We start from the raw sequence: 7,034 nt of genomic DNA on the forward strand, positions 1-7,034 counted from the left end.
GATCAGGAGAAGGAAGTATTTATTACTGGCACCAAATAAGGAGGAAGCTGGGGAATCTCTCCCAAAGCAGTGTCTGCCAAGCAGAGAACTTAGGGAAGTTTTAAGCTAAGGGTTCATGCACAGTCATGAAGGGGCTTGAGCAGAGGAGACTGCGGCATAGAATTGGGGTAAAGGTTGACGGAGTCCAAGCTTTAGTTGATTGAAGTCACTTGAGGCTGAGAAAAGGTCAACATCATCATCTCTTAGGTTCCAGTTGATCTGGTGGTCGAGTGCTTCCGGCTAACCTTCACCATTGAAACGGAGCTGGGAGTCTTCACAACTGATGTATTATCTTTGCTATTGTTTCTTCTCTTGCCAGATAACAGTCATTTGTTCTTTTGTTCCTTTAAGATCCTTATTACTGACACCTGTTCAATGGCAAGCATTGTGGCCAGGCTTGGATCACAAAATGGCTTAGGCCTAAAATGGCTTCTCTTATGTCAAAAAAGCTGGATCTAGTTCTTTTTCTTCGGGGACCCGCTACCGTATCTGCTTACAAAAGTATATGTAGAGAACGATCAACTTATTATTTTTACAAATTTCCAATTAATTGTGGACCATGCTTTGGTAAGATAAAAAATTAGAAACATTTTATCATTAGAGTCAACAGCCATAAAATTACCTGCAAAATCGCCGTAAAGTTTCCTAAACACTTATTCTCAATTTCTGTACTACCTATCTCGCCGTGGACCAGTAACAAACAGTTCTCTGAAGGGCTCAGATCAATGGGCCATATTCTGAGTAGCAACACTGCTCTACACCTTCAAGGAACTAAGATTAATTTGGAGAATGTAATGATCCCTCTTAAATCCCAAACACTAAATCCTTGCAAAGGCCCAGCAGTCAACCCTTTGGGTAAGGCATTATGGAATGGTGGGGTTTGAGGGAACTGAAAAGCTCAAAAATTTAAATCATTGACCTAAAATGCAGCTCGCGGGTTTACATTGCTTTGGCAACATTTACCGCTAGCAGGGGGTTAAACTCTCTGTGTCTCATATATAAAATGGGGAAAAAGTAATACCTACTTCATAGGATCTTTGTGAGATAAAGTCCTATGTATATTGGAACAGTGAATGGCTTTGGAATTATATATGTGTTAGGTATTATTTTCCTCCTATCAATTTTGTTAAGTAGCTGGCACAGTGAACAAACAAAACTGATCAACTAATAAACAGAGGGCTTTTAAAAATAAGTGTATTTATTTAATTTATTTTTGGACACATTGGGTCTTCGCTGTGCACGGGCTTTCTCTAGTTGCGGCGAGCGGGGGCTACTCTTCGCTGAGGTGCGCGGGCTTCTCATTGCGGTGGCTTCTCTTGTTTCGGGGCAGGGCTTTAGGCGCGCGGGCTTCAGTAGTTGTAGCGTGCGGGCTCAGTAGTTGTGGCTTGCGGGCTCTAGAGCGCAAACTAAGTAGTTGTGGCACATGGGCTTAGATGCTCTGTGGCACGTAGGATCTTCCTGGACCAGGGCTTGAACCCGTGTCGCCTACACTGGCAAACAGATTCGTAACCACTGCACCACCAGGGAAGCCCTAATAAACCGACCTTTAAACAACTTCTTGGGCCATGCCCCTAGACAACAATTTCATCTTCAGTTAGATTTTTCATAGTTCCATGTCCTGCAATGAGTAGTATTCTCCACAGGGTGGCAGAAAATGATTTGAAATCGTATACAGTTATGTGGTTTTGCAATCTTTAGTTTCTTTTTCATTTCACTAACTTTATTGTTTAAATAAGTTTGGTCAGTATTTGCTTTGGTTTTGAGTAAACCATTCTACTATTTGACTTTTTATCCCCATCTCATGAATTATCTATTCTTATTGCTGAAACATTAGAAACTCAGATAAGGCAAGAAGGGCAGTCACTATTATCACATTTATGTATATCCTTTCAGATTTTTGTATACATATAACTATAAAAATAGCATATATTTTATAAAAATAAAATAATTTACCTAACAGTTTATAATCTCATATTTTCTTTTCATTTAAAAATATATCCTGGGGACTTCCCTGGTGGTCCAGTGGTTAAGAATCCGCCTGCCAATGCAGGGGACACAGGTTCAAGCTATGGTCTGGGAAGATACCACGTGCCACGGAGCAACTAAGCCCGTGTGCCACAACTACTGAGCCTGTGCTCTAGAGCCCGCGAGCCACAGCTACTGAGCCCGTGTGTCACAACTACTGAAACTCGCGTGCCTAGAGCCCGTGCTCCACAACAAAGAGAAGCCACTGCAATGAGAAGCCCGTGCTCCGCAATGAAGAGTAGCCCCCGCTCGCCGCAACTAGAGAAAGCCCGCGTGCAGCAATGAAGACCCAACACAGCCAAAACTAAATAAATTAAAAAAAAAAAAAAAAAAGAATCTGGCTTGCAATGCAGGGGACACCAGTTTGATCCCTGGTCAGGGAACTAAGATCCCACATGCCACGAGGCAACTAAGCCCGTGCGCTGCAACTACTGAGCCTGTGCTCCACAACTAGAGAGAAGCCCTGCACCGCAACAAAAGACCCTGCATGCCACAACAAAAACCCAATGCAGCCAAAAAATAAACAAATAAATATTTTAAAAATATGTCCTGAATTCCTTTTCAGGTCAATACGTATATTTCAACACCATAATTTTTATTATGGATAATTTATGTACTAACAAGTCCTTATTGAACATTTAGGTTGCTCAATTTTGGATACTCTATGCACTGTTAAAGCCAACACTGCATGGAGTATCCAAAAGGTCAGAAACATAGGACTCACTTATTTTCAAACAATATACTAGTTATATTTTCAAATAATACGCTCAATATATTTTCCTTCAACTTTTAGGTGAAATACCTTGAAGCAATGGGTTCAATTATTAATCTGAAAAAAGAATAATAGACACTATTTTCCCTGTGTTTCCAAAATTTTGGACAACCTTTAGTGTATTGTTACAATCACTTGTTTTTCCTATGTGGCTCCTTGAATAGGCAGATATTTAGACTCTTAACAATTGGAAAATAATTCAGAGGTGCCAACTAAAGAATGTTGCTAGCCATGTGGTCCTACAAGGATTGAGTCATTAGCCATTACCGTTGCTGACTTTTAACACACTCTGAAAGGAATTCAGGGCAGAGATCAGGAATGAGGCACTCTGTGCTAAAAAACACTAGCAGAACAGGCCTTTAGATAATTAGATTATTTTCAGGAGAAATTTTTTATGAACGTGGATTGTTGCATCTGCCTATACTTAGAAAAGCACTAAAACCTTTAAGATGTGTGTTCCTCATGATTAGCAGCAACTTCTCCCAAGATGTGTGCTTGGTTGCACATACCCCCTTTGCCAAAGTCACATGTATACTGACCTCCTCCTTTATCTCTTTGGAGCAGTTTCTCAGAGCTATCTGAAAGGCTGTCTCCCAGGCTACAGTCTTCAGGAAGACACTGAATAAACTCTACTAGCAACTTTTACATTGTGAGCTTTTTTAAGTCCACAAAGGAAGAAAGTGTGTCTTCCAGACCCTAAGCAGAAAGTGATACATTTGGAAAGTGATACATTAGTTCAGAGCCACCATCAATCTTTTCCTTTGTGGTTTCTGGTTTTGGTGCTATGTTTAAATAGGCCCTCCTCACCCTAAAATTATACAAGTAGTCATAGTTGTTTAGAGTTCATCTTTTTAAAAAATACGAACATTAAATCCAATTGGAATTTTGTACATATGCTTATGATATGAGGTAGGGAATCTGATTTTTACTTTACTGACAAAATATTCCACCTAATATCATTTATTAAATAATCCAGTAATTTTTTTAACTTGACTAGGACTCAATCAAGTGAATGTTTACCTTCAAAATTATCATCTAAGGCAATGGTCCCCAGCCTTTTTGGCACCAGGGACTGGTTTCATCAAAGACAATTTTTCCACAGACCAGGGTGGGGCAGGGATAGTTCAGGCGGTAATGCGAGCAATGGGGGGTGGCAGATGAAGCTTCGCTTGTCGGTCATTCACCTCCTGCTGCGTGGCCCGGTTCCTAACAGGCCGTGGACCAGTACCAGTCTGCAGCCCAGGGATTGGGGACCCCTGATCTAAGGTTACCCACCTAGTTCAAGTATCCATTCACAAACATTTTGACAAACCTTTGTATCCATTCACAAACCATCACTGGACAAACCTTTATTGGACAATATTGTGAGTCCTGAGAGTTGGGCCCTGAGGGTACAGATGAAAAGACACAATGTTTGTCTTCAAGAAACTCATAGACTAGTCAGGGAGAAGGGCAAATGAAGACCGTAAACAATTTGGTGGATTGAGGTGATGTTGGTACTTCCAAGGTGCAGCTAAATAGAAGGGAGCTAAACAGATTGGGGGTGGGGGAGTAGAAGGTAGGGTCAGGAAAGGAAGACTTTCTGAAAGAAATGATATTGACCTTAAGAATAAAAGGAGGATCTTCCAAGCAGAGGGAATGGCATATGCAAATGCATGGAGTCTTCTAGGAAGTGCCCACTGTTCATCATGACTAGAGAACAAGCAGTGAGATAAGCAGGTATGAATGACTAGTAACAATAATAAGTAATTAAAGGCCAGATTAAAAAGGGACTTTTTGGACTTCCCTGGTGGTCCAGAAGTTAAGACTCCACCCTTCCAATGCAGGGAGCACGGGTTTGATCCCTGGTCAGGGAAGTTCCGCATGCCGCAGGGTGTGGCCATAAATAAATAAGTAAATTTTTTTAAAAGGGATTTTTTCCTAAAAATAGGAATATCATATGATCCTGCAATCTTACATCTGGGTGTATATCTGAAGAAGAACATAATTCGAAAAGATACATGCACCCCCATGTTCATAGCAGCACTATTTACAATAGCCAAGACGTGGAAGCAACCTAAATGTCCATCGACAGAGAAATGGATAAAGAATATGTGGTACATATACACAATGGAATATTACCCAGCCATTAAAAAGAATGAAATAGTGCTATTTGCAGCAACATGGATTATCATACTAAGTGAAGTAAGCCAGACAAAGACAAATATCATATGATATCACTTATATGTGGAATCTAAAAAAATGATGCAAGTGAACTTATTTATAAAACAGAAACAAACTCACAGACATAGAAAACGAACTTACAGTTACCAAAGGGGAGAGGGGGAAGGATAAATTAGGAGTTTGGGATTAAAATATACACACTACTATATGTAAAATAGATAACCAACAAGGACCTACTGTATAGCACAGGAAATTCTTGTAATACCCTAAAATGTAAAAAAAGATATATATGTATAAAAAACTGAATCACTTTGCTGCACACCTGAAACTAACACAACATTGTGAATCAACTATATTTCAATAAAATTTTTTTTAAAGTAAAAAGGGATTTTTTTAATACTAAGGATTTATTCAAGCCGATATAATGAACGACATAGAAAAGCAATCAATTATCACTTTATAATTACCCTCCAAAAGAAGAAATTGAAACATGTCCTACACGATGGCAGCCTCGTTAGGACAAGTCCTAAGAGAACAACTCTGAGAGGGATAACACTCATTGGAATATATACTTTAGTATGTGTGTTACTCTGTCATACTTCATACATCAAAACAAAAGCACTCAGTCAAGATGGACTTAAGAGGTGCTGTCCCTGTTCCACCCCCACCCCAACCTTGGACCACAGGTCAGATGAGGGGTGATGAAGAAGAAGACATCTGAGACAATGCTAAGAAAATGCTTGTGTAAATTCAAATTTCAGAAGACATAATGTACATTAAACAAAATTCTTGAAGGCTGCTGCACTCTCCACTGTATAATTTTATAGACAGATTGTTATTCTTGCTTATGAGCATATAAATTCAATGATGTTTGGCAGCTCACTCATAATTTTGAAAAAAAATGAAGTATCCTTTTTACATGGGCTGAAGATGTCTTTGCTGGTTGAGCTTGAGGGTAAAACCGGATACAATTATATATTCAGTTAATTATTCATAACTTGAGTCTGAAATGAATGTGTATATATTTTTCACTTATTCACTTTATAAAATTCAAAACTAAACCCAGCAGCAGTTTTGTCTTTGGCATGGTGACAAGTTTCTTTTCTACAGTGAATCAGTAAAAGAAATTGTTCCAGAGAGAATTTCTGCTTCCCTATTTCAGAAAATTCAAACTGGACTGCATACATATATTACACCTCACTCCTGAGTGATGCTTCCACATCCCACAGGATAGGTACGGGGACGCAGCAGCACACATTCCTACGAAATATTTTCACACGAAGAGTTAGGTTAAGGCCATGTTAGAGGAAAACTAGGCTTATTTACTGGACAATTTTAGTCCGCAGGATTTTAAGGATTCAACTCATACAGGGAAATAGCTAGGTTATGGGTTAAAGTCATGTGAAAATAAGAGTTCAGATCTACAGCTCGGTGCTTTGTGACCACCTGGAGGGGTGGGATAGGGAGGGTGGGAGGGAGGGAGACACAAGAGGGAAGAGATATGGGAACATATGCATACGTATAACTGATGCACTTTGTCATAAAGCAGAAACTAACACAACATTGTAAAGCAATTATACTCCAATAAAGATGTTAAAAAAAAAAGTTGAGATCTAGACATGGTCATGTTTGTTGGGGATGATAGGAGATGTGCATTTCATCCAGCAGAAGTTAGGAAAGACTAGTACTACCTCAGATTACTGATCAAAACTAATAGCGTGAACAAAGCTTCAAGTCCATATTCAAGTCCTCTGTGAAGATGTTAATGCAGTGTCATAAAAGAAATGGCAAATATGAATTAAAAACTATCTGACAGGATACATTTTATAATATAAAAGCACAAAATTTGGCAAAATCATGGCAACAAATAGATTGGAGATCGTGATTCACATTTGGAAAGAAGATGATGGACAGAGATCCACCTACCCTGAGATGTTACCAAAAAATCACTCCACTTATTAATTAATGCTCTTGCAAAAGTATGAGACATAGTATTACCATGCTTGGTTTATTACTAAAATAAACATTAATTTTG

Source organism: Grampus griseus, assembly GCF_964374135.1.
Source record: "Grampus griseus genome assembly, chromosome: 2".
NCBI classification, from domain to species: domain Eukaryota; kingdom Metazoa; phylum Chordata; class Mammalia; order Artiodactyla; family Delphinidae; genus Grampus; species Grampus griseus.